Raw genomic sequence first — 26,450 nt, forward strand, 5'->3', positions numbered from 1 at the left:
CCCCGGGCGGGCGCGGCGGCGCGGGGTTTGCCGGCCGTGCGGAGCACGCTGCAGCAGTGCGGGCTGCTGCAGGACCTCATCGACATCTCGCTCTCCAACCTGCGCGGGCTCCGCACGAAGTGCGCCGCGTCCAACGACCTCACCCAGCAGGAGATCCGCACCCTGGAGGTACGGGGCTCGGTAGCCGCGGCGGGGCCGGAGGGGAGCCCCGCCACCGCCCCCCGGGGTGCCCGTTCCTCACAGCTGGGGGCCGAGGCCTGCCCCCCCCCGTTCCCCTCAGCACCGGGGGCTGCGCGCCCTCACGGGTGTCTGGGCCGTGAGGCACCCCCGCCCTTCTCCCCCGCGTGGAGGGGGATGTACGCGGAAGGGAAGGACACCCCCCCCCGCCCCGCTGCAGCCCTGTCACTAGGGGGTCGGTCCCCTGCCCGGCCCGGCGGAGGGGCCAGGCTGGCCGTGGCAGGGCCCCCCCCGCCCCACGCAGCCCTCCGCCGCTAGAAAGGCGTCCCGCGGAGCGTGGTGCTAAAGGCGAGGTGAGGGCGGGGAGGAGGACAGGTGCGGGGGAGCCGCTGGGCAGGCCCGCGGGTGCCGCGTCCCGGGGCGGGCGTGGGGCGCTCCGGGCTGTCGGGCGGGTTCGCGGCGGTGGTGGAGCGGGAGCTGCGTGTGTTCGTGGTCCGGCGCCCCCCGCCCTGCTGCGCGGCCCTGGGGCCTGTGGCTGGGCTCCGGCGTCACTGTGAAGGGAGATGGGATGTGAGGTGGGGACCAGAGGTGACCTGAGGTTCCCCAGCAGAAGGTGGGTGGCTGCATCGCCTGTCCTGGGAAGCTGGATAGAGTCACGCTTCCCCTCAGGTCCTTGGTGTTGGCTTCTGATGATTCCTGCCCTCTACTCCAGGCCTGTCTCTCTAGCCCTGGCTCAGTTTCACTGATCTTATCTGACCCTCCTTTTCACGCCGTTGGTGTGGCTGACAAACAGCATCATGGTCTGGGTTGGAGAGGTGTTTTGCTGTTTAGAAAGATTATATGAAACTCTTTAAGCAGAAAACGTGCTGTTGTGATGCTTTCAAAGAAGGGCTGAATCTGTACAGGAGTCTGCCTAAGCATTTAGAAGGGGAATGTAGATTTATTTTTGCTTGGCTTGTTTGACCTTTACATACTTAAATAACATATCCTTTTACCTTTTGTGCAGGTAGTGTCGCTCTAAGCGAGAGTAAGCAATCCCCCCTTGACCCTTTCTTTGATAGAAGTTTTACGTAAAGGCTAATGGTCCTTTTCTCTAGCCTGATAGCAGAGGCTGTGAAGCTAGAGCATTGGGCCTTTAGGAAGAAAGATCATTACAACAGTGTAACCAACAAACATACATGCTGCAAAATCCATCACATGAGAAATGAAGGTTGGGAAAAAAATTGTGAAACAATAGGTGGTAGGTAGCTTTTGGCACAACCTCTTGGAACCCTATCGTTCTTCCTTTTTTCTTCCTCTGCCTTTTTTTGTGGTTTTGTTTGTTTGTTTTGTGAGGTGTTTTGTTTTCTTTTTTTTTCAAATTTGTAACACTCTTTCCTCCTGCCACCTCCAAATAGCATTCAAAAGGCTATTCTTTCCAAAACAATATTTGTGTAGGCTTTGGCAACCCTACTGATGGCCTTTTTAATGCTCAAACAATGTCAATTAGCATAATTTTGGAAAACGATCATCAGTATTTTGCTGGTGGACCTGTTCTAAAAGGAAACCTTTATGCACAAAGGGTAAAGGCCTGCTATCATCTTCAGGTTCTTAAACCAACAAAAGCTGTTTCTAGTGATAGTTGTCGAGTGTGTGCATGCATTCCTCTTAAACATTTATCTGCTTAAACAAATGGGTGCCGCATTCCCTGATGATCATAAAATTTATGATAGGGAAAAAATCTTAGCTGAAAAAATTCTCTTTGATACACTGTCCAGTATATGATTTCTCTGGGAATTCTACCAAGTGCTGGATCTCTGCCAACACATGAAGCCATGGGCATGGATATAGACTCTGTGCCCTTTGCTCTGTTCAGTTGCCTATACCAAAATACACGTTGTCAAGCATAGCCCAAGTCCTGTGCTTAACTCTCTGCACCAGTCTGCAGTGGGTCCATCTACAGACGGAGAGCAGAGAACCAGACTGTAGGAGATGAGGGTCTGTGTTTACTTCCCTAAGTTTTAATTTCCCATGGTGCACCAGAGGGTTGGTGGGCTGCAGTGTTGTCTCAAGTACCAGGTGGCCTGCCTGTGGCGTTACGTGGTGTAATTATCGTGCCTTGGTTAACATGTCAGAATTGTACGTGTGGTCATAGGCATTTGCCTATCAGATCGTGTCAGTAGAGGCAGGTGCTCTGATACTGCAGAGAGCCCACTAGTGTTACTGATGGTTTGACTGTGGTGCACAGCTCTGTGCAGACTGTGGGCAACTCCTCAAGAGTCAGTAGTTTAACCAGAAGCCAGGAGCTCAGAGATCTCCAGTGCCTGCTGTGGTTCTCTGGGTGGCCTTGACGAGTCACCGAATGGCTCTGTGGGTCATGATTAGTGGCTACTAGGGGTATGGTTGCTGGGCCTGCAAGCCTCATCTGTACTTTGGATTTGAATCCAGAAACTTTTTCATGGAAAAAGAATTATGAAAACTTAGCTGCAGCAGTATAACTGGTAAACTGTGTAGCAAAGCCACAAGGAAATGATAAAACATGAGATAGATAAAAGCAGCAAACTGGAAGCAGGAAGTACTAGTTTGGGAAAGGAGGGGACTTGACTCTGGAAGTTGAAGAAGTAGCTCCTGAGGCCAAATGTGAGGCTGCACATGTGTGACTTGAAGACAGTCCAATATACCAAGTCAAAAATCAGTTTATTGATTTCACTTTTTGTTTTTATTCAAAGGGACGAAAAGGCAGGGAAGCTTCTATAATATGATTTGTATATAGCTCATACATCTCTGAAAGTTCTGTAATGCCTAGTTTTGGTGTCAAAACGGTGAACTTAACAGGTGAAGGGCTATCTGCTTGAACACTATTTTCTATATCAGTAAACCGCAGGCATTCAGACCACCCATGCATGGGGGTGAGTACTGTCAGGTGGATGTGGCTCTCTAAACTCTATACCAGCACAGGTCAGACAGCAGTGTATGCTTATTGCCATTTCTAATCCCAAGGTTAGCACGGCCCTGAAGTAATGAGAATGGAATCAATAGCCTAAAACACCAGTGCAAATTCATCTAAATGCTTGTGTTATTTTATTTTGTCCACTAGACATACTAGGTTGGTCCTTTTGGCACCATGTCCCTCTGTGCTGTTCACAGCTTAGACAGCTGTCATGTATTACACCACATGATTCATAATGTGTGTGTGTTTTGAAGTCAAGAACATCAGCCTAACTAAAGGTGTTTGAATGCATGCTTATGTCCCTCCCAATTTACTGAAATGCTTTAAGTCCTTCCTCATTCCTCTTGTGTATAAGATCTTCTCAAAATAAAGCACATGGTAGATAAAGATTTCAAACTGGGACCTTGGCAGGTAAAGACAAGCACTCATGGTAGCTCAAATGAGTGCAGGGAGAACTTTCTGTAATACAGAAGGAAGGGGGGGTAAAGAACGGGCTATGGGAATCGCTTGCAAATAATGTGTTGAGTGTAGATGTGTTACATGAGCTGACCCTGTTTCACGTGTAGGAAGACTGTTTCTTAGAAGGGCAGGGAGTTTCCCTGTAGTGGAAAGTAGATTGTGTTAGTTTGGTTATTAACAGAGTAGGTTCTCTGATGCCACAAGGTCTTGTATTTTTTTAAAAGTTTTATATGTTCTGCCAAATAAGTGCTCAAGTGTTTTTTCTCTTTACCCTACGCTTTGGTATGTGGCTTGCTTTCAGTTCTGTCCTAGCAGGTTTACTCACTTCTCAAGTCGACTACAAAACTGAAATGGAAAATAGTGGTCATTTTAACCCATGCGCAAGAGAGCAAAAAATGTCTTGCTGTGTGGCGAGCATCCAGTGTTGCTCCAAGTATCCTTGGAAAGAAACAACTCTGTTGGTCCCTACACTACTGATCCCTTGCATGACTCTTAAATTGGTTTTGCAAAGTTAGAAGTATATTATTTTTATCCATGTTTCTTTGTAAAATCAGTATCTTTCTGGATTCATTTCTCTGGTTAGGAAGCTGATAATGGGACTAGACTGGACGTCTGTAGTGAAGCACATGAAACTTGTAACACTGCAGCTCAAGCCAGCCTGTTGGAGTTGAGGAGGAGAATACAGTCCTATGTGTGGGCTGCAGGGAAGGTTCCTATGGTTTCTCAATCCCTTCTGCTGGAAATAGCATAGGTAGTTTGGTAAACTGGGAATTCCCAGACTAAGTGGGACACCTTTCCCTCCCCTCATCCCACCACCACTTTTAACTGCAGCAAAGATGTGGCAGGACCAGGCTGAACTGAGACCTGGAGTGTATATAGATTGCAGATGTATTTTCTTTCCACCTTGGTTCTTAAATCATAAGAACTAACTGCAGTGTTTCTAGCATGGAAGCTGCCTCCAAACTGGTTATGGTGGGAGTGTCAGGGTGGGGCGGTAGCACGCATTGCTAAGATCTGCCTGGTCTTTAAGAAAAACTGTCCTCGTTGCTCTTTGGCCAGACTGTGTCTATGATAGAGACACTCTTGGCCCCACGTGCAAAGATCACTTTGACTCCTTCCTCAGGAATGTCTTCTGTTCAGCACCTCCAGAAAATACACCACCAGATCTGAAAGCCTGACTCCAGCTGTTCTATGTCACAGATAAGTAAGTCTACTATTCCACAAATCAATCTTTCATATTGGCTGAATGATACCTATAGATTAAATATGTTTGAACTTGCTTTGCCATTATCTCAAGTCGTTTGGCAATTTGGATAGAAAAGGCTTATATCTTACCAAGCAATCCCTAAGCAGAAACAAATGCTTTGCAAATTGGGGGGAAGGCATGAGAGGAGAAGAAGAAGATTTGTAATTGTCCAAACTTGCAGACTGGAAGTTGGGCATGTGGTATGCATAAGAAAAGGAAGACACTGTGTTTGTAAATTGGAAGTAGTGGGAGTACTGAATTTTTCAGGCCAAACTGCAACCTGTAGCCACATGTTTATGAGCCTTGTTCAGCTGAAAAGACTTCCTTTTCCAACAGGTCTTATGTAAGAGAAGAGAGTCTCTTACTTCATCTTACTTTTTGCATATATGCAACACTTTTTTTTTTTTTCTTAAAGGTGTCGTCTTTTTTTGTAGGATGCTTTCTTTTTTCTTAAATTTGTGTGCTTGTTTGTATAAGATAGGCTTCAACAGAGATTCTGTTTGACTTGGAAGGAGGGAGAACCATATATTATTATGAAATCTGTAGACATCATCTTTTCTTTGTGACAGTGTGTCTCTGTATATGATCAGAATTTGCACATCATAATGGAATTTAACTCATCTCCTACCATTGATTTTGTATAAATGTTGACAAAAAAAGTCAGCAGCAGTGTTACCTGGAGTTTCCAGGACGAGCTCTGATGAGTAGGTTATCATCAAGATGAAGATACGACAAGGGACTCTCTTCTGTTTTCTGTCAAGGTCTGCATGTGCTTCTCGCCTTGGGTTGGATTCTACGATGCACTGATTGGGAAACAAGAAAAGAAGTATCGGAGTAAGGCTTTACGCTGCCTCTGTCTCTCTAAGACTGCTTGTGTGGTCACTGGGTTATGTTAAAACGGAGTTATTCCTGCTCATCTTCATGCACAGTCAGCTTGGAGACCCTTTTCAGCAACTGACCTCCAATAAAGAAGTTTAGCAGAGCGTGGAGTTGAGACCTCTGTACGTACGTGCCTACACACAGTAACAGGAACCCATAGTCTGTCGTGCCAGACAAACCTCAGTCTCCGCATACAATTTCTGATGTTTATTGCATGTTCAGAATTGATCTAATCGGTAAAGTAGCCCAACTTGAACTTCAGCTGTATCTAACTAAACTCATGGATGTAACTGAGCTTGCACAGATACTACCTGAGCAGAACCTGGTCTACTACTCAAGTTCAAATGCTAGCTATTAACTGCATTTTAGACAAGGAAAACCCCAATTAGTGTTACAGCTGCATACTAGTGACAAATTTACAGCTATGAGTCAGCATGGTGGTACACAAATTTATCACCTGTTTTTGTTCATAAATAGGAACATATAACAAAAGAAGTCATGTGACACACCAAATTATTTAGGGAATAGTTATGCTTAGAATGAAATTTCCAGCATAGACCATGTAATATTTCAGATGCTTGAGGGGTAAATCCTCACCTTTCCTTTCAGGCTAAGATTTCTTATCCTTATTTTCAGCCCATGGGGATTTTTATTTTTTTTTATTTTTTTTTTTTTTTTTTACTAAAAGGAAAATTGCAATGAAAGCATGTGTGGCTATCTCTGTTTGAGGGGTTGGAGAATGTATTGGCTAGATTACTGCTGTGGTGAAAGGCGCAGAATGATGTATAGATGACACCACCCAAATATACTGACTCGGAAATCTCCTAAGAGACTTCCCTCCCTGCTCACTTCTTGCTCCCATAGAGTAATCCCACACAGTTGATCCTACCAGTGGCACAGTGTTGCCACAGCTAGCAAATTGGGCGAACAGAGGCTCTTTGAATCTGGAAACACATCTGTTCCAAAAGAAATGGGTAGGTCTTCCAAGACATAACTTGTGAGCAGTTGTGCATAGAAATGTCGTGGGCATTCCTGCTTCTTGGCGAGAGTCTGAACCTAGTCAAAGACTAGCTCGACGTGATTAAGAAACAGTTTGGTCATCTGGCTTGGCTTTGACTGCAGCTATTCCTTAGTGGCATAGTTCAGGTGAGGGCAGGTCATGGCTGTAGTCCGTGCCCCCAGAACAGGATCAGTCCCAAGTTAAACTAGAGAAACTCTGTATTGCTGATAAGGTGGGAGGACAACTGAGAACCACCAAAGTATATAGGTGGTCAGGTATGTCTTTTGCCTTAAGCCAGAGCTGCACAGAGCTCCTGTGCCACCTACAGATCCCAGAGGCATGTCCCAGCCCAGCTGTACTCCCATTGTATGCACTCCAAGGAACACGAAGTAATCATTGGTGCAGCTGTAGTGTTCACTTGAACCTGTGCTAGTTGATGGTCGCCAGTTCTGTGGCTGAGCTTACTGTCTATGTTGTAAACCTGCTTTTTTGCACAAGCTGTTTAAACTAAACCTTGGAGCATTCCTGAGGTAGAAACTGAAACCCTAGCTTAGGCCCTAATCTCTCTGGGCATGGGTGTATCACAGCCCAGTCTGATAACAGATGTCTTCTGTTCATCTTTCTCCAAGTCCAGCACATGTATCTTAAGTCTGAGCTATTGGGGCTGTAGGCACATGGAAGATGGAGATCTCATTGGACTTATGTATCTGAGCTCAAGACTGTTCAACTAGCAACATGACCTATATAGTGATGCTTTAAATTGCTGTGCACAGGAGTTGAGGAGCTGGCTAGTGGTTTTGCTTCCAAGAAGTGAGTGTTTTGGGGTTTCTTTTTTTTTTAAAAAGCGGGGAGGGTGGTGAAGAGATACTAGATGGAAATAGCTTGCAGCTGGCTGCAGAAGTGTGGAAGGTTAGCCTGGCAGAGGGATTGTGATGTTCAGCATAGTGGACAAAGCACACAATAGCAGAAAGATGTTAGCATTAGTGTGGAAAAGACTAAAACAGAATTTAAAGCCAAAATATTTACTTGCTTTGGCTCTGTTTGAGCCTTCTCAGGTGTTATTCAGAATATCATTCAAAATACCTAAAATTACTTGTTTCCTACAAAGTAAAGCCACAATGGCAGGTAAAAGCAGCCAGCTTTGCAGTAGAACTCTCCCTGCCTAAATAAGGGCTGTGAAATTTGTAGCTTGACTAGCAACACTTTTGGTCAGCCAAAAGTGATTCGGGGAAGGGGGTGTAACAGATGGTGCATACAGAATGTGTGCTTAGATGGCTGTGACTCGAATACACTTTCCATGCTTTAATGAATGAGAGGAAAAAAAGAGGCAGCTTCCTGTTGTGGGGGTTTTTTTTAAGCAATGATTTTCCTAAAAGCAGAAAACAAGGAGTTTCATGTGTTTCTTCTGGTTATCCTTGGGGAGGTGGTTGGAGGGACAGTGTTGAGGGCTGAGGCTGAATCCTGTTGCAGGCCCTTGGCATCCTTTGTCTAAGAATAAGATTGGTGACTCCCTGTCATTGTCTTGGAAGTTTTTTCTGCGAGTGTGTCATTTTCTGAACCCTCCCCTTAGACAGAGATAAAGGATGCCCTGGCCCGTCAATGGTGCAAAACAAAGCACTGACCAGGATGTCCTACTTTTAAATTTCAGTAGGGAGAATCTATCTTGATGCACTATGTTTTAAAGGACTAATTCCAAATCTACTGAGGCTCACCACTGGGGCTACACTGCATTTGCATGGGAAACGCTAGCTTACCTTAAGTTAGGGCAGTGACTGTCCAGAAGACAGTTGAACAGTAGTTATTATTTTAACGTCAGCGTAAAAGGAATTACAAATATCCTCTGCAGAACCTCCCTGGATATTTGATGGTATAACTCGGAGAACAGTTGCAATGAAGCTGCTTCATGCCCATTAGCTATCCCCTGTCTGATTTCAGGATTCTGCAGGCAGAATTGGATCCACTGCCTCTCTCTTGCTTTTGGTACTTTTAAATCTGGGTTTAAGTTAAAATACAGCTGTCTTTTATCTCAGGATGTATTCTAAAGCGAAGAGAGGCCAGGTCTCTGTTACTCCTTTTATGCCTAGAGAGAAAAATCTAATTTGTACTGTGTGCATCTTGGGAAAGCAGAGAAGAATCACAGGACACTTACTTAATCAGTAGAATAAGGAATCATGCTTTGATCAGGAGCTACAGAGTGCCTCTGATACGATGATTATTAGTTATCCTAAATGGAAGAGCTCTAATAGCAGAAGCTGTGAGATCTACTTTAGAGCAGTAATTAACATGACACTGAGGAATCTTGCTGGGGTGCAGCAGATCCAGGCTCTGATCTGGTCTGATCTGATGCTGCCAAAACAGGTAATTGACCACATTTTTCAGAATGTAGCCAGGAGCCTCAGGTCTGGGTCCCTGAAAATCTTCAGAAGCCTTTTGCAAGTAAGTTTAACAGGGCAGGTAAGCACTTTTCTGCCCAGTTCTACTGTCCTTAATGTGCTTCTAAAACATGGGTTTGTTGATTTATCAAAGAACTTTCACTTCTGTTTGAAGCAATCTAAATTTAGAAAGGAAGTCTTGAGCTTCTCATTGCTGCTCTGTGTGTGGGCTATTGTTGAGGCTTGCAGATTCCAGTGTGAGCTTTTATTTTTAGTTATTAATGATGCTGAATAAACTGGAAAGAAGAAATAATATGTTTTACAGATTGAGAACTTCAACCAGGCATCACCACTAAAAGATATTAGATGGTGGAGGTAAATGGATCTGTTAGTAAGTACAGTTGCTGGCAGACGTTATGTCAGTGCCCCTTAGGCTGCCTATAGTGGTCTAGGAGAACCTCTCCACACCTGTTTCCCTACCCATCCTTAAAGCACAGAGAATCTTCTAGCAACAATTGTCATCTTCCAGAGCAGTGTTTTCTTCTTCTTACATTTAGAGTAAGCTAGAAGAATAAATCGTGCTTTAGGATACAGATGCATGGCTCCACTGAAATAAGCAGAAGTAGTAAGATCTTGTTTAAAGCTTCCTGACTTTTTTAGACATATCCCTCTTAAAAACTGTTCTTCATCTGCCAAGCAAAATGTTTCAGTTTAGGGGCCTTTTGTCTTTCTGACCAAAACCGAAACTTTTCACAAAGTAAAACATTTCTTATGAAGACTTCTAACTTTAACTCTCCCACAATTTCTATACAGACAGTTCTGAATGCCTCAGACCAACACCAGCTAGTAGTATCAAACTCTCTTGGTGCAGATCAGATGCAGTATTTTTTTCCCCTCATTTTAGTGAATTCTGGGAGCTATGCCCTTGTCTATTCTCCATTGTTTTAAGGAAACAACTGACTAAAATACACAAGTATTGTTATCAGGAGACTGATCCGTTTGGGGAGATTTGCATAGGCCTTCAACCTGCTCTCTTTGGAAAAAGAAAGTTTTTTTGTTTGTTAGGTTGTTTTTTGTTGGTTTTTTTTTCTCTTTGAAATACAAAGGTGTCTGTAAGCGCTCTGCAAGGAAGTCATAGTGTTGAAGTAAGCCAAGGTGAGCACAAACACTGAAGACTCTTAGCATTTGCTTACACAGCTAAGGTGGGAGAAATCCCAGAGTAGATATCTAAGGGCTTGTCAACCCTGTTTGTATTAAGCCAGGACATTATGTGTGTTAAAACTGGTTTGGTCTTGCTTTGTGGGTCAAGTGTAGTATTTGTAAAACCACTGGCTGACTGCTACAGGCCTGATTTAAGCACTGTTGTATTGGTGGCATTTCGTATGGGTATAATGAGGCCATGTTTCTGTGGGACACTTCTCAGTGCACCCTAAATTTCTGGGCCATTTGCAGTCATGGCTCGTGACTTGAGTGGAGTCTGTGGAAAATAAGGTTTGGAGGGAGAAAGGAGAGCTGCTGTAAGCCCAGGCCTTAAGCTACTGCACTAAAACAACAGCTGGATTTGTGCTGAGACTGCATTTGTAGGAAATATAATCCTACTTTTAAGGAAGATGTTTTTTATAATGTTGAACGCACCTCTGTAGCAGTAATTACCTATTTGCATCTAACTTAATGGGCCTTATCAGTTACCATCTGCCCATCTGTAACTGGAGGTGTAGCTAACTTAGCAAGAGCTAGCTGAATACTTCTACTAGGGTGACACTACTATTTAGTTTTTGATTCTTATGGAAACTAAATCTACAACACCATTCTGCTGCCAAGGCATACTCCAGTTCCACTGATGCGTTCTTTCCTTATTTTTTTTCTACTGTGTTATTCAAATTGCCTCGATTGCCAAGAATAACTAGTTTGTGGTCTGAGGCAAAGAGCTTTGAAGTTAATGGACACCTCACAACATAAGATTTCCAATTGAAGGTAGTAGCGTCTATCCTTTCATTTGAGTGAGAAATGAGACTTCGGCAGCAGCAATGCAGTGGTGATGCAGCACTGCTCTTAGCTGAAGTCCGTAGTAGTGTTAAGAGTGCTCCTTGCAGCTCCTCTCTGTAGTTGAGTCAAACTGCCTTTGCCATGTTCCTTAATGAAGGGGCAGATCCTGCCTGTAGCATTTCACTAACAGATTTTTCAGTGTCCTTTTGAACTGTTGTGCCAAGAAGGGTGACTTGAGAGAGTCTTAACATCTGGCTTCGAGGCACCTAGTTTTTTGCAGCAGGACAGGGAAGAGAATGCAGAGCTGACAACTACAAGATGTTCCTTCTCAAACCCACGTATGGAAGTTGCTTTGATTGTTGCTCTGGTAGTCAACTTTGTGAGGCAGTGGAGCAACTAGGAACTGTTTGGAACCGGGGAGTGAGGAAGACTGAGGAGAGGAAGCCTCAACCAGTGCTGGTGGCTCAGGTGTCTCTGTGACAGCATGCCCGGTCCTCCCAGAGTGGAGCAGTAAGAGCTCTGAAACATGCAGACCATGCACTGTTGAGGGTGCTCTTGCCCAGAGAGTTCAGGGATAACACACTGCTGATGTAGAGGTCTTTGGGAAGAGAAGGGATATAAAATGCCTGTTACCTGTCCAGTTCCAGAAGCCAGTTTTTCTTAATGTCTCACCTCACTGAGTTTAACATCTGATTAAGGCAGCTGAAGTTCTGACCAGAATGCTGGGTCTTCCTTGCACAGGTAAAGGCAGCCCCTTTTCCAGATAGACTGCAAGTGCCGGTGATGGGGGAGCGTGAACTCTGTGGCGACAGAGACCTCCTAACTGCCCGAGGCATGTTTTGGGGCATCATTCTCAGACTATTGCTGTATGTCAGAAGAGCTTTGAGCAGGCTGTGGGGGAGCTCACAGAAGCAGCTGTGCTCATTTCTGGCTTTCGTTGTGCAAACTTAGGCAGGACTAGCTAAATTCTTCTACTGGCCTTAACCTGCATCCTCTTTCCAGTTCTTTTAATGCAAAATACTTCTGGTCCTTAATCTTTCCTAGGCAGGGTTCCACTATGTACCTTCAGCCTAGTGAATCCTGCTTGTGCCTGCGGTGGGAGCATCATACCCCTTGACTGTCTCTAGCCTGCAGTGTCTTTCTAGCTTCTCAGCTTTCTGCCTTATCACAAGGCTTTGTCCTCAGGCTTAAGCATTGCCTCTCTGCCTCTGAGGCCCCACAGCGATAGCCTGACTCAGCAATTTTTCACAGTTCTGGCTTGATCTTTCCTGCAGCTGTAAAACTGAGGTGCGGGGGGGAAGGGGAAATGCACGAGGAAACGCATGGTCCGATCCCTGCCTCCCCCTTTCACTCCTTGTGGATCCTCTACATAAATAGGCTGGCTCAGCCTTTTCTGTCTTTCTAACAAGAGGAGCCTGGTGTGAGGTCTCTTCCGTACCAGGCATGGCCTCTTTATACTGCAAAGAATAAAGTCTCCACGTTCAAACTGTGTTTTGCAGGGTGGGTTAGCAGCATGGTCTTTGTCAGCTTTCCTGACAAAGCCTTAGTGGTGTGGGAACAGTATCAGCAAGCACTGCGAGTCTTCACGTTGCTAGAATTCTTTTAGAGTTCTTCTAAATGTTGAGCCTTCAGCCCCTTAATGTAAGTAGCTGTGGCTCTGAGATTTATCTGGCCTCAAACTTTGGGGCAGAGGACATGGGGAAAATTGGAAAGCCACCCTGATGGATGAGGGATTTTGAAATTTATCAGTAATAAAGGTTCATTTCTTTGGGAAAAATGATTTTCAGAGTATTTCCTCTAAGAAGTCCTGGTACCATTTCTTTTTGCAGTATTGGCATATTAAGTAGTCCAGAGTGCCTTCTGTTCACGGGAGAATGTAGTATGGTTTCCATGCTGCTGTGCAGATGGTTGCCGAGTTGTCTAAGGATAAGACTTTCTAAAGTGCATGACCTTCCTGTCCTTACATGATAGTGATTCCAGGAAAGGTACTGTACAAGTTAACCTGCACAGCAGCAGTTATGAGAACCACCAAGGACAGGGCTGAGTTTTGCAGTGTTTATTTTTGAAGTGTGAGATAGTCTAACAATTTCCCCCTTAATAAAAAATGGCATGTACCCAATCCCAATGTAACTGACTGCAAACAGATTGCAGCTTCTGTAAGATCCATGTGGATAACATGGTGTAGTTTTGCTTTGATCTCATGTAGCTGCACCAGAATCATGTTTAATTACTTTGAAAGCCTGTCTCTGAGCAAGAGATTCTCTTACCCCAACTGGGATAGACAAGCTCAGAGACTAGGCTGAACCTTCATTTCTGCAACTTGTAGAAGAGTTACTGTTGTCTGTCTTGTTCTGAGGTTGCAAAACAATGGGGAGACCTTTCACAGCTTAAAATCTGAGGCTGAGTGAGAGATGGGCAGAAAGAGGCAGGTTGATCCAGTGGTTACTGTCCCCACTCAGGAGGGATGGTTCAGTTCTCATGAGCTTTTCAAGTCGCTTGGGCAATTGCTGGGGTCCAGGAAGATTATTTGTAAAATGAGAACAATGGCACTTAATACTATCAGAGCACCCCTCCTTCACCGATCACACTGGTGACACAACACACATGTTCACTCAAGAGGTTCATATCCTTTTCATGTAAGGATTTCATGTAGATTCATGTGAAATAGGACCTATTTGCGTTAGCTAAGGGTCTGACCCCAAAGCAGGAAGCATTTCCTGTTTGGTCTCTGCTAATTTGGGGATTGCAGTGCCCCTGCCATTGCAGTTGCATGTGCAGCAGCTAACTCCCAAGTGAACGACTGGAAAAATCTCTTGCCTTAATGACCATTGTCCACTTGAAGGGCTGTCTTCCAAATCTGTCTATAAATGGTGTAGTTGGGTACCTGCCAAATTTTGATTTTGATATATTTTAATGTTGCTTTCATTTCCATTTTTGTTTATACCTTTGCTGTTGGGCAATGCAGTTAGCAATATATACCTTCAAAAGAAACCTGTTTCTAGGTGCTGGCAAATTGGGCTATAAATATGCATTTGTGGCTGAGGGCTGGCATGAACTCTGAATGAGGAAGGTATGATTTATTTTGGGTATTGCATCCTCTAATGTGGGCTTATATGGGCAAGAGCTATTCTTCTGGGTGTCCGCATTGCTAACTTTTTTTAAAGTATTGGGGATTATATTAGAGCAGTTTCCACTCGACTTTCTGCACTTGGCCCAATCCCTATGTTTACCCTAACTTTGTTCTGCTACTCAAAAAATCAGCTCAGTTTTACTTTGCCCGGTGACAGGGACCCACCCTGGAAATAAGCATGACTTCTAGGCCAGAGTGTTTGTCTCTTCTGAAACTCCACAGCATGTCTGCTGCTGCCTGGCTGTCCCAGTTTGACCTATTTGTAGAATAGGATTTAGGGCCTGCATTGTGACATACCAGTAGTGCAGTCTGCAATAGTCTGTAACATGCTACAGTCTTTATTTATTAAGATTATAACATTACTCCTCTTTAATGGCAGCTGAGAGACCTAAGAAGCGAAACTCACTCAGACATGAGAATGAGAAGAGAGGCACATCTTTAAGAGATGAACTTTGATTCTACCTAGGCTGCCCTTCAGCTAATGGAAGAGAAATGCCTTATTTTTTGGGTCTACCTTACTGGAAACAGACAGTAGCATTAAAGCAGCATGCACATGGTTCATGCCCTTCTTATGAATTGTGCTTCATTCTACAGACTACAAAAGTCTGTATTTTCTTCAGTAAGTTCTTAGTTTCCAAGCAAAACCTTGAACTGGGTGATACACGTTTGAACTTTGGGGCTACGGTAGATTACTTAACTCCCTGATGTTAGGTTTGTGTACATGTCTCTTAGATGTGAGGTAAGAAATAAAGCTCTTTTCTTCCTCAGAGGTTGAAAGACATGGAGAACATCTGCTGTGAGCTGTGTTCCTTTATCTTAAAGCGCATATGATTTGTGGCAAGGTAGTCGTTATGTTCCTATAATGTACTTTCCAACAATTAGTTAATCTGTAAGACATATCTTTCACAATACAGCAGATACACAGCTTTAAAACTAATGGCCTTGCAAAGTTTTATAGTATTGGCTACCAAGTACTGTACTCATTAATGGCTTGATGGCTAACAACAGTCCTTTATACAGTCTTTATAAAAAAGGCTGCCAGTTCTATGACTCATGCAGTTCCTAACTTTACCTGCTGTCTGCTGCTAATCACTAAAAGATGCAGTAAACACTTTCTAACCTGGCTGTCTAAGAGACTAGGTACTTACTCTACAGGTACCCAAATGCCACTCATGAGGACAGCCAGTACTCTTGCTGTCACTTCAGATGCCCAAAGGCAGAATGAAGGAATGACCTCCAGAACAGCCAGCATCAGACAGGTGGAGATCACCACAATTCAGTACAGATAAAGTACCTTCTTCTAAATTATTTTCTCGTGTTCTGATGAGCTTCTACTTGCCATCTGTCCTCTACACAGTCGTCATATCATTATCTGTTCTTTCAGAGACAATTTAATTAGATCTTCTTTCAGTAGGTTTTAATCAAGTGTTATGGGGTTGCTGGTAAATTATTTACAGACGTATCACTTGATGGAACACTTGGTCTGCTAAAGGTATCACGTAAGTGACCTAACTGTAGCAAAGAGTACAGCTGGCTTTATTAGGACCCCAGTTGTGTTCCTTGGGGTTATCCAGTTGACATTAGACGAATGTTGGGTTATGTGAGCCCACTTCCCTTTACAATAGTAGAAACTGAATGTCACTGTGCTGAAACAAAGGAGTTGAAGCAGTTTAAAACTAGGGTAAGAGCTGAATTTAGCTCTAGTCTCTGCTGGCTCAGTTCTTTTATAAGTGCCTTTCAAGGTTGAATACCTTAAACAGTGTGGCCTTGACCCTCACTTGAAGCTCCAGCTATTTAAACAGAAGTGCTGTTGTACTGTCTTCAGACTTGGTCTACCTTGAATGGGCAAGGTAATAAAAAACAACACTCAAGGGGTAATAAACTGAGAAAGTGGATACTTTTAGAATACAGAAGGGTTCTTTCTCTGCCTTATTTCACCCGTCCCTTAAGGTGGTGAAAACTTTACAGCTATAAGATATCCTTTCTTCTTTCATCTTGTTGGATGCTTGTTTCAGCAACATTACTTTTTTCCCAGTTCAGCTCACATTCTTTGTGAGAAAGCCCCAGCATGGGAGGATACCAGCCTGCCTGCACCCAAGTATTCCAGTAAGTTTACAGTAATAACTGTCTTCCATTTATTGTTTACATAGCCTCTGAAGTAAAATGCAGTTTGAAGATATATAATCAATGTTACGGAACTGTCACCTGTGGAAACCTTATTCCAGGTATTTATTATGCTTATTTGGTATTTACAATGAGCATAAGCTTGGGTATATTTTTAATGCTTAGTGCGCAGGCTGGAGATGCAGCTCAGGTTCCATTCATTATTGGAAAATTACTAAGTACTTTTGAAGATGAGTTTGTCTTTCTTGCTTCTGTCAAATTCCTTCCAGTGTAGGATTTAAAAGAATAGTTTTGCAGGTTCTTGGTGGTGTCTTGCTTCACTTGATGGATTCATAGTGCTGAGATAGAGAAATACTGGTCAGTTGAAGCTTTGTGATTTGATCCAGAGCAGAGGACAGTAATACGCTTTCATTTTGAAGCACAGAACTCAACTGAATGTATGGAGAAAGGATATTTGATACACTATGGAAGACCATATCTGACATCAGGCAAGTGACTTTACCCTGATTTTATTTCTCCCATATGCATGTTAAAGAAATGAATCGTGGGTTGACTTATGGAGTGCATCTGATCTATAAATGTTAATGCAGAAATTGTCCAGACTTTGTAGTTGCACAAGCAAGTACCAAATTTGATGCAGTTACCTTGCACAATATTTAAAAGTGGGCTTAAAGGGGAATATAATGATTGGTAGAGTCCTGTTTCCAGCTATTCTGCTGTTCTGCCATTGCTGGTCTCCAACCTATAAAAAACTTTAATAATTTATACAAGAAGTGTCCTGCTGTCAAAAGGCCCATGCTTCCAGATCAAAAGTTGCAACTTACTACTTCTCCACACCACTGCACAAGGACAAAGAACTGTTACCAGGATTACAAGACCATGTGACAAGGGCTTCTAACTTACTTTCCTTGCATCACATATGGGACCAATACCACAGTGAATTGGCATAATATGTTGGCAGTGATAGCATACCATCAGAGCTATTTCACCTTTCAAAGCCTGTGTCTTGCTCTTGACCCTTCTCCATTGCCTTCTTCCTTGTTCCTCTCTTTGTATATCAGCTTTGCTGCTCCAGGTCCCTTCATACCATCCAGAACCACCTCTTATACATGTTTCTTCCTTTTAAGCCATATATGTGCCAAGAAATATCTTGCATGATGCTCTCATCCATGCCCCCATAATAGCAAATACTGCTACCCGTGACCTAAATAACATTCACTGTTTGTATAAAGATTTCATTTGTTCACACCTAGCTTTAAAATTTCTGCCACTGAAGTGATTACAGGAATGCTTTAAAAGGGTCTTTCTCTGCTTTTAATTTTAAGAGCTTGAATCTTTTTCTGAGGCTGATAATGAACTATTAGTGTAGTTAAGAATCAAGACTAGCATGTGGGAAAGTGACTCTGCCATTAACCCAAGCCATGCATTCTTTCAGTGGATAAGTGCAGATGTTTGACTTTAAGACTTTAGGAAATGATGTTCAGGGAGGTCCTGGAAACCCCCCAAGAGACCAATAGACAATTTAGCAGGTCATTGTATCTCATTGGAGATCATCATTTGTCATGAGCCTTTTGTGAAGGAAAAGACTAATTTACAATCTTATTGTGTAGATATACTGGATGTGTCAGCATGTTTTGAAAGGCTCCTCAGAATGAACAATTGGGGTGAGAAGTTGTGTCCTCTACAATTCCCCCCTGCAATAAGAGGGTGGACTGCCTATACTGAACCCATGTTCTTTTATCCTTCCTCATTCTCCAGAATGACCAAAGACAAGAAGGGAGTTTTTTAATGTTTGTAAGTGAAAGCTGAGCACATTATAGTCTCAGTTGAAAGGAACTGAAAGCAGTCCACCTATTCATGAGAGCATTTATACTACCCACGGTTTTTCTCATCTCTCTTGGCAAGTAGCTAGGGCAGACACGTTTCAGAGAAAGTGCTTGTAGTCCTGATGTTATTTAGTATTTGGGAGACAGGACAATGTGGCAGTTGGGATAAGAAGGGACTTAACTGCACTTTTATTGCACTGTAATTCTCACATTGGAATGGCTATTACAGGTGGCATGGTTATGAGACAAATGGAGCCTTAGCATTCCTTATCTGGACTGGATATCTGAAGCATACTCCTGACAAGTTATCTGCTAGTCTCAAGGTTCAAGCTCAAGTGAAGCTATATAGTAGTTGGCTTTATAGCCTGGTCCCTTTCCTTTCAGCTGCTGTGTAACCCAAAGTTTTTTACTCTCTCTTTCTTCCATTGCTGTGCTTGTTGGTTTCATTTGTATCATCACTAGTCTGAAGCTTTGTGCAGCTGCTAGAAGAATATTTGCCTTTGCAGCAGAAGGCAGGTAGCTCTGTGTCACTCAGTGTTCCCCTCCCCCAGACTTGGCTGTTATTTATGCAACATGATCTAACACAGAGTGGCTGGGAGCCGATGGTCCAGAGTTCATTTCCAGTTATTATTGTAGTACAGAGTCAGTCTGGTTAGAGGTACTCATTTCCAGGGCAGAATATATACCCTTTGAAAGCATAAACAAACTTTATGTCAGTTTTACTTAGTTTCATAGTGTTTCAGCTTAACAGGAAAAGCAAGCTAGAGTTGAAGCACTGCAAGACGCTGTTTCAACAGTCATCAATACTAAACTAAGTAAGGTCCCTTCTAGTAGAAGAGATACACGGGGAGGACTAAGCTCTAAAACAGCAGTAGAAGCTTCCCATTTTAGTCTCTAGAGATGTATTGAGTACAGTTCTGAGCTTTGCCTCAGTATGTGTTCAAACTCCTGAGCTAGGGAATAGTTGAATAAAACACATGTGAAATTACCTTGCTAGGTTGGGGTCAGACTTCAGTGGCCCTAGCAGATGTGGCTATCCTGACTTCAATGGCCTGAGCTATTACACCTGCTGTCACAACCCTGTTATATGGTATGTGCGTGTAGCTACTCTGGAGTTCAGTCATACTAGCTATCACTAGCCAAGCTAGTCATCTTAACTGCAATGCTTTTTTTTTTTTTTCTCTTATTATCTAGGATACTACTAGAAATTCATCATAGACAAGATCACCCAAGGCTCTGGCTTTGCAGGCAGGCATATTCAGAAGTTGTTGGTGTGTTCTCCTTGACTGGAGATTAAAGAGGCTGAACTAGGTGAATCACTACCCTCAAAGTATGAACTTCTAGCATTGGGGTACCATCTTTGGTGTTTGTACAGTCCCAACAACAGTAATCCGATTGTAACTATAGCCAGCATGGGAGCACTGAGTTAGTAAGGGTGCTTGGCTACTAGCAGTAAAGCCTCCCTCAACTGTACTTTGCTGCATGCTAATACAGCCATTTTTTGGATTTGAGGCTGAAAAGACACTTTGTACAGCTCAGTATCTGTACTTGGAGATGAGACTACCTTATGGTAATTCATTGCCTTGTTCCAGTTAGTAATCTGTATGCTGCCCTGGGAGACAGGGTGTCAGGCAGTTCATGGAAACAAACCAGTGTCATAGGCTGTTAAATTCAAAAGCAAAGTTTAATAGGGCAGCACAGCCTGAGTGGGGAAGGGGAGCCTCTGAGCTGGACAAACAGGTCACACAGGTTTCCAGACATTCTGTCCTGTGCAAGCAGAGCACCAAGGCTGCAGGAGCTGGATGCTCTCAGGTAGGAGCAGCACCAGTACTTTGCAAGATCAAAGTTTAGCAGAGTTGAGGCTCCTTCAAGTACTGAAGTGTTTGAGCTTTGTTTAGCAAGAGTCCATCAGAATAGTCACTAATTTAAGTTCTTTGCAGTTAATTATTAAGTTCCTTCTACAGAACACCACTGATGTCATTAAATTCACAGTTTCTAACCCAAGATTAACAGCTTCACTTTGGTCCTTGCTATAGTCTTTCCTTTAGGGAGACACCACCTTGGATAACATGATCTGACTATTTGTGCCCTATTTAGGGAACAGAGGTCACATCCTGCTTGGTCTCTGCAGAGGCAACTCCTACTCTTCCTGTTGCCTCACTCTTTCTGTTCATGTCCCTGCAGAATAGCAGGGGGAGTAGGAAGGAAGGAGAACTAGTCCAGTACAAAACCTCATTCAACACACAGTCAAAGAAACCCAGCAACTGAACAGCAATTTTATAGCAGAGTAAAACAGTAGAGTTTATGCACATAGCTCACCTGAGTAACTCCAAAACAAAATCAGGAAAACGGCAGTAAATAAAGCCTTGCTGCAACACCATTCTTCTGCTTCATAGCATTTCCTCATATCTCACATTAAACCCAAACTTCAACTAGTCCTTCATTCTCATTGCAATAACAGTAACTCCTTCAGTGGGATGGTCCTGGGGCTTCAGAGAGTATTTTCTACCTGTAATCCACCTGCAGGGAAGTCCCTCCTGTGGTTTTGGGTGATCAGCTATCCAGAATGCTGTTCTCCCTTGTTCCTAATTGCATAGAAGTAAATTTCTCAAACTATGTTAAACCTTGTGAATCTTTAGCCTTCTGCAAAGAATAGAGTTAAGTGAATACACTAGGAGTGTGAGCACTTCTATACTAGGAAATCAGGAGTGTTTTGGAGAAGTGATTCTTCAGCTGAGGATACCTCAGGCATAACTGGAATTTCTGTGTTCGTTTTACTGTAGCCTAATTGTGAGATGTGTTTACTCACTGTGTTGCATGAGAGTCGGTTTGGGGATACTTGCCTGATGGGAGGCCTGTCTTAGACCTCATGGGCTAGGCTCTCTGTTCCCTTACATTGTCTTTGCACTTGTAAGTCAACTACACTTCACAGAAGTTTGCCTGAGACTGTCATGTTCCTGATTTTGAGACAGTAGGAAGGCTAACCTGAGGACACATGAGACTGCAGAAAGAGAAGGAATTGGAAAGATAAGCTGTATGGGTTTATATGTTTGTTTTCTGAGAAGGAGAGACAGCTGACCAGGGAAGCAAACTCAGTACGATTCCCACTTACTAATGGTACACCCAGACCTAGAGGAAAGGTAAAGAAAACTCATACAATCCATTGACTCTATTTTATTTTTTAATTGTTTTAGGAGGCTTTTCTAGAGCTGAGCTGTGGGTGACCTGCTTTCTACTTGGCAGCTGAATCTCAGTTATACTTGCACAGATTTTTCATTCCTTTATTTTGTGCCTCAGTGCATTGTACATAGCAGTCTGGAAGCATTTTCTAAAATTGATGAGCAAACTGGAAATCTCTGATCCCCACTGCATGGCAGAACATACCAAAGTTTTTCTTTATTCCTCTTAAATTCTGAAATAAGGAAGCTTGCTTTATAGGTTCAAAGCATTTTGAACAGAGCAGGTTTTAGTGTATTGTGTTCTTTCTGACAATCCCAAAATGCAGTCTCATAGCAGCTTGTTAAAATAAAGCTGTTTTGCTGTTTTAAAAGACACTTGCAGAGAATGTGGCAAGTTGCCACATTCCAGTTAAGCAATTTCCTATAGTTGAAATATTTTATTTTATTTTTTTTAAACACGTGTTTTTCTCAGCCATCTCCCTCCTCCATTTTCACTGCAAGAAGCAAAAAAACCCCCACCCCACAACACAGAAGCCCCCAACCCCATATTAATAATTATACATTTGAGGTGAGTATTCTTTGGGAAACTATGGAAGGACAATGTCTATCAGTGTGTTTTGATTCATTGTGTAGTGCAAAGATCTTCTGATTGTCAACATCTGATCTCTTAGAAACAAATGCTAATATGGAGTGGTGGAGAATATTTGATATCAATTATGGTGTAAATAAAAAATATTTTCTTTTAACACTTTTTTCTTTCTGAATGGGTTACATATTTAGAATCCAGTTACAGGGCAGATCCCAAAGGTTTTATAGCTGCATACCTCTTAGTCGCTCTGGAGAAGTGTGTTACTGGTGTATTACATGCTAGTATAAAAAAAGTGCATGATGGATGAAAGAGGCATAGCAATAGAGAATCTAATCCCAGGAGCTGAAGTCTGTTCAGCTGTGTGATGCTACATTATTCTTAGACTTAAAACTGTTGGCAGTACAAACATCTTTACATAAAGAAATAAAAGCTTTTATGTGGATTGTTTTTTGTCTTTTTCCCCCTTTTATATGGCTCATCACCTGTTCTCCAATGATACTCAGATGCATTCAGAGAATCCACTGCTTTTTGCTGAGAAGTTTCAGTGGAAGTAGTGCTGTTAGCAGTAGCTTGGAGCAAAGTCTGCTTGTCTCATCAGAACAGAACATCGAGCCTTGGCACTGGTGTCTGTAACATACATGGCAAACTTGACTTTTTAAGAACTGTGGCTGTTCTAGAAATAGTATTTTCCTTCATGAGGGTAGATTTGCCCTTTTTTTTACTGCAGCAGACCTCAAAAGCAACTCAGTAATAGAATCTCTGGGAATCCTGCCCTTACAGATTTCAGCTTGATAGAGGTATGAACGAGTAGTTGTTCAACCACGTATGGCAGCACTGCTCTATCTGATGCTATGTTACAGTTTGAAGTAGTGAGGCTCACTTAAAATGCCATGCTCTTTCTCACTGAAGCAAGGGGGTAGCAGCAGCTGCCTTGCTGAATTCAATGGGTGGATGCATGTCCTGCAAAATCAGGTTTTGGCAGGTGCATTTAAAAATGGAGTAACTGATTTAAGAACAGCTGCTGAGTAATCGAAAAGGAAGGAGTAATGCTATAGCTTCCTATTTTTGGGTGACTGCTCAGTCCTCTCCCTTTCTCTTATCAATTGAAGAAAATGATTGGCAGTGGCAACGTTGTAGAGACAAGATTCAACATGCAGGGTTTTTTGCAGGTAGGTTATGGAAATGGACTCCAGAAGATGAAACACTAGGCTGAGGACCAGCTTGGGCAGCCAAACTGCTTGTATTGAGCTACGAAATGCCAGTGTTTCTAACCTAACCAAGTACAAGGCTCTAATGTCAACTGCACTGTTAGGGTAACAGACAACACCAACAGGACCTAATCCAGCATTCTGGGAAATCACTGAATCTGGCAAATCTGTTTCAGATAACTTCAGTATTCTTTGAATTGGGTCACAGCTGGAAAGCTAGTAATAGTCTGCTGCTCATTATTTGCACTTTCAAGATTATACTGTAAACAATCTGGGTTGAATTTATAAATTCCCTTTGCCAAAACGCAGAAGAGAAGTAAGACTATGAAGAAAGGATGGAGGTGGAAAGCTTTTTGTTTTAAGATGTTTTAGATTCAGAAGCTGGATAGTAAAGAAAGTGCTGATACTTAGGGAATCCTGCTATTTTGTTCACTCATCACATGATGGCTGAGCAGATATAAGTTTTGTATCTGTGGAAATCCTCAGAACAGCTGAGGTTTGGAAGGAGAGCTGAGGTGCTCCATTTTCAAACAAGCCAAATATTAGGAAAGTTGTATGCAGGCACTGACTTTGTGCCTATAAGATAGGTAAGAAGCTATCTGCAGCACTGCTGGATCCCTCAAATGTTTGTAGGCCTTTGCTGTTATTTCTGGCCTTGTTACTCTGGAGGAGTGCTGTAGGAAGAATTACTCCCAACAGTGTTTTACATCACACCTAGCAGGAGGTGTAGTAGAGTATCAATGGCATTTAGAGTCTTTGATTGTACGGGTGTGGCATTTCAGTGTTCAAAAGCATCCTAGCAAAGTTAGTATTTTCAGTGATGCCTAACTTATTCATGTCCCTTTTGGAAAGATCAAGATTAAATACTGTAAATGAAAGGAGTCTGAAAAAACCACGAGTGATCTTTGTATAACGATGAAGAGTTGGTTGGCTGCAGTGAAAAATTTCAAAGCTTAAGGAATGAATTTGTATCCAGCACTCGGAACTGTCAGTTTGCAGGCAGAAAAATACAACATAGAATCCCTTTGTCTTTCCTCTGCTCCTTAGGAGGGGAGTATTTCCATTACAAAATAGCATACAGGCTTGTTACAATGGCTTTTTATTTTCTCATAAGCAGTCATATTTTTTTCTCGGTTCTGGTCACTGTCACTCAGCAGAGTCCCTCCTCTGATGCAGTCATCTGAGCAAGAGGTTGAGCAGAAATCCTGAACCCCAGAGGCTGCTGAACTTACTCTGCAGTGGATAATCAGAGGAGATACTTCAAGACAAAAGGGATCTAGCTAAGCACATGTAATGCAAAAGGGGTGATGAAGTATTTTGAAGAGTGTTTCTTAAGGAGACTGTATAGCATGAAAAGTGAAAGATGTAAAAAATTGCAGAGCTCAGCAGGTAAATGGAATGAAGGTGAACAAGTGTATAAATCACTTTGTAGAAATATTTCTCCAGGCTGACACTCAGGGATTGTTTTCTGCATCTTGGAGTGATCAGGAGTTCTGGGTGGAAGTGATGGCAAATGTGAGAACTTTCCTGCTCCAAAGAGCTTTTTCCAATCCCCAATTGGAGTGAAACGTCAAGCTCAGATTTTTTTACAGTTTCTGCATAAAATAATTTTTGGACACACATGCAAAATGCTTAAATTCTGATCCTGAACTGGCACATTTCCTTTCATTATACATTTAATGCAGAAGTGAAGTCCTTTTAAATGCAGGTTTTTATTAGAAAAATTTGAGAACTTCAATTTGTTTTCATAGAATGCTTTGAAAATGAGAAACTTAACTAAACCACTTTCATGGAAGTCTTGGTTTTAACAAACTATTTGTGACAATACACTTCTCTTAAAACCAAAGAAAAAAAACAACCAAAAAAACCCCACCTCCTTTTCTGACTAGGCACAAAGACAAATGTGCTGTGTGGAGTATCTGGAAATTAACAAAAGTAATGGATATTGTATCTGGCTTAGAGATGCTAAACTTGGAGCCTGTTGTCTTTGTCCGTGTGTGTGATCATTTTTCAAGTGTTGATTAAAATCTTTCCCGGCTGTTGTATGATGCCAAATAGCTGTTGCCGCACTGGCTGTTGTATGGCCAATTGTTGCTTATCAGTCTCCTGTGTGTTTTTCCTCATACAACGATTACTAGGTCGGCAACTATATTTTCCTTCACTTTCTAAGTGGGCACAACCTGGTTTAGAAGAAAGTCTCAGAGTTAAAAAGAAAAAATGTTCTTTGTGGGGTGGGAATCTGCATTCAGGTGTACTATATTTGTACTTAAGCTAATGATTGAAACCCCATGTGGTTGCTATAGGCAAATGTTAACCAGTAAGACAGAGCCCCAAAGAGATTTTTTGGAAAAACAAAATGTGAGCAGTGAGCCATGGCAGCTTTCTCACGCAGTGTCTGTGAAAAGAGAAATGTGACTCCAGTCCTTGCCAAAATAGCTCCATTCTTTCTAGTGGAAAGCTAATAATTTGGAGCATTTCACAGAATAAGGTTTCTTAGCTAAGATTTCCCGAGGTGCAGAGACATAATGACTTCAGCTCTAAGACCTGCAACCTGCTCCTGCATAGAGTTAAACTTTTTCAGGATAAACCTCTTCCCCAAAGCCCAACCCAGCAGCAGTTTGGGGAAGTGTGTGTGTCAGAGAGAGGAGGGGAAGATGGAACTCCTTAAGTGCTCAAATAATTGAGTCAAACAAGCAAAGGATTTGATATTGTTGTGTTTTGTTTCTTTCCCTTGGTCTGCTAGTAGGTCCAAGTGCTGCAGAGAACAAGCTGCTAATCTGTCTCATTCCCCAGCCAGTACCTGAGGGAATGAAGGAGACAGGAGGTTTGTGAATGTATTTTATTTTATTGAGGCTACAGAAACAGAAATGTGTAAGACAAAAGGGAGATGGTTGGGAAGGCAAGGGAAATATAAATGTGAAAAAAAACTTTGGGATTAGGGACAGCATCCTGGGCTTTATTAAAGGAGCTCAGTCCCTTCAGACAGAGTACTGGGAGCTCTCAGGCTAGACATCCAAGGTATTGCCCCTTGGTCCCTCACTGTCTCTGAGAGCTGTGGGTGCTCAGTACCTTGCAGGATGAGGCTTGCAGTGAAGAGGAAAGGGAAGTGCAAGAATATGACGAGGACCTAGAATTAGTCATTCCCTTCCTGACCTTGCTGAAGGAAATGTCTGGCTTTATATTTCTTGCTGTAAACTCTACTTCTTTACTTGTGCTGCAAGTTTACACGTGCACATGCTGTTGGTTTCTTTATTCCTACCTCCCCCAGCATACAATCAAATATACTTGAGAGTTCTTTTACAGATGTGTGAGAATGATTAGTGCAATCATAAAAATGAAGAGGATA

The 26,450-nt window shown here is 42.7% G+C and overlaps 1 protein-coding gene across 2 annotated transcripts in view; it reads left to right on the top strand.

Moving 5' to 3' along the window:
* Positions 1-31: 31 nt before the first annotated feature.
* Positions 32-26,450, top strand: part of KSR1 (kinase suppressor of ras 1) — a 74,955-nt gene continuing 48,536 nt past the window's right edge. Inside the window, exon 1 of one of the 2 annotated variants that reach the window (XM_010573839.1) lies at positions 32-168. The gene's annotated coding sequence lies outside the window, so the exon portion shown is untranslated. The remainder of the gene's footprint in view (positions 169-26,450) is intronic. The other variant, XM_010573848.1, reaches the window with a different exon arrangement.

This window comes from Haliaeetus leucocephalus, unplaced genomic scaffold, assembly GCF_000737465.1.
Source record: "Haliaeetus leucocephalus isolate CR32 unplaced genomic scaffold, Haliaeetus_leucocephalus-4.0 Scaffold395, whole genome shotgun sequence".
NCBI classification, from domain to species: Eukaryota; Metazoa; Chordata; class Aves; order Accipitriformes; family Accipitridae; genus Haliaeetus; species Haliaeetus leucocephalus.